This window comes from Halyomorpha halys, unplaced genomic scaffold, assembly GCF_000696795.3.
Source record: "Halyomorpha halys isolate HHAL.00 unplaced genomic scaffold, Hhal_1.1 Scaffold174.1, whole genome shotgun sequence".
Taxonomy (NCBI): Eukaryota; Metazoa; Arthropoda; class Insecta; order Hemiptera; family Pentatomidae; genus Halyomorpha; species Halyomorpha halys.
This window is the reverse complement of record NW_027107482.1, coordinates 605957-608378: the sequence shown is the minus strand read 5'-3', so window position 1 is coordinate 608378 and position 2422 is coordinate 605957.

The window sequence follows — 2422 nt, the reverse complement described above, 5'->3', positions numbered from 1 at the left end:
TATAATAGTCATGTAGATCAGTCTTTTGTAATGGATTGGCAATTTAGACCGTTTGTCTAGTAAATGTTGCAATAGTCGGAATCTACGAGCAGTTTCCTGTCTTTTCAGTATTGTATGAGGATTCCATATCAGTCGTTTATCCAGATGTAGTCCTAAGTAACGAATCTGTTCAACAGGAATAAGTTGGGTATTATTAAAGGATATTGCAGGGAAAGAGGTCATGGGTTTACGTCGAAGGGTAAATGTGATTTGGTGGGATTTAACTTTAATTAATTAAAACACGGTTGGCACAAGTATCCATCTGTTGGTAGTTCTTAAACAATGCAAACTGAAAACAAACCTGTGGATACAACACATGTGCCCTTTAATTTGTGCCTAAAAACCGATACTCAAGAGATCAAGCCAGCGTATCCAGGCAATCCAAATAACTCTTCTATTGGCTTGTGAATGAGCGAATTCGTCATAGTTTGGCAATTGTGTAGAGATGCCTTTACGGAGTATTTTCTTTGTATTTAATTTGGCTTCTATAGCCGTAAATTTTGTCTTATCCTTAGTTATATGCTTATCGTTTATAGTTGCCCACGCTCAGCGGAGAAGGTGAGTTAAAGGAAAATAATAAAAAAAAATATATAATCGCAGAAGGAAAAAAAGATAAAACAATAAAGAATTACTCCTTAGGCGCCACGTTATTTTTTCCTTGTAAATAACGAAAACCCCGAAGCATTATGTCCACAATATAGCTAAAATATACCACTATATAAACAATAGTTGAATTATGACCACGAGCGAATATCTTTACATGTAGATAACAGAAAATCTAGGGGTGTTACCTACCCACCTGTTGAATTATTGTAGTATTCCGTGAACAACAAAAAAAAAAAAATGTAAATTAACAAGTTGAAAGCAAAGAAAGAACAGCAGAATTATATGTACAAAAGTTTAATAATAATATGAAATCTATATACAGAGAATGAAAAAGAAAAAAAAAGAATTCTTATCAATTAATAAAACAATTAAAATTTATAGGTTAACTTAACCTTAACTTAAATGCTTAACCTTAATAACTATATTTACATTATTATTCTCTTATCCAGGACATGCTGAAGAAACGTCACTGCACTATATCCCCACTTCTAGTGTTAATGACCGTCCATTGAAGTAAAACACCATTATTTTGAAAAACAAAACATATATGACAACATTTCTCATATATCCGGTTCAAACAGTAAAGACAGAGGGCCTTTAAACTATTACCACTTCACAATGAACAATCGTAACGTGTTCCAAAATCAAACTGTCATCTTCACTAAACCAAAACCTACTCGTCTGAACATACGTGTTCCAAAATCAAAAACTGTCGCCTTCACCAAAAAAAACAAAACCCATCCGTCAGAACATATCGCTCGTATTTTGTTTTCACCATGACAACCGTAACACCCCTTGCCTACGCAGTTATCGCCAGTGTTTTTATTTCACCATGGCAACCGTATTACTACTACAGGATATTTAAAAAAAAAAAAAATAAGAAGTGAAAATAAGTCGTCAACATTAAAATTAAATAATTAAGAAGCAGGGAGTGACGACATTCTTCAGGAATCACCGAACCGAAACGGAATTGATGTTTCTTTTCATTCAAATAATAAGTAATAAAACGAAATGTGAATTTTACATCCTCTATAAATTGTTTATTGGATCTAAATATCAGTTTGTCTTTCTTAAGTAGTGACACCACGATGGGTTGGCTGAGACCTTCAATCATAATCTTGTTCTCTGCTTGTGTCATCCTGAACTTTTTGATTGAAGATGTCATAGGACAAGATAATGAAGACGAAGATTATAATGAGGAAGATGATGATGATGACGATGATCAGTATGTGGATTTAGGAACCGCTGCACGAAATAATGATACACGAAATTTGGACGGAGTAATCAAAACTGACACAATGAAGGGTGTTGAAGTTAATAAATAAAAGTGTAATTATATAATATTTTAATGTAAAATAAAACTGATAATATTCGACATTAATATGATTTGCTATTTATTTATTTAAATTATTGAGATGAAGAAAACTTCTTATTAGAGTATAAACTATTCTTTATTTTGTGCTTGTAGAACGTTTCTGGATATTATCCCAATTTTATGTACCATTTTATTCTGATATTTGTCATATTTTCAATTTCAATTTTGAAATCTTATCATATATACACATATAGAAAATCCTTTCAGTTATTATTATTATAGTTTATTTATTTTGTTTAATAATTATTATTTTATTTTCATTTTAGTAGTTGTTAATTAAATTATTAGTTCTATCACTTGATATCTGTAGTCATCTGGTCGGAGCATATTGGATGTAATTTTTTAAATGAATAAATTAAAAAAAATGATAAAATAGTTTAAAATTAATTTATAACTAAATTA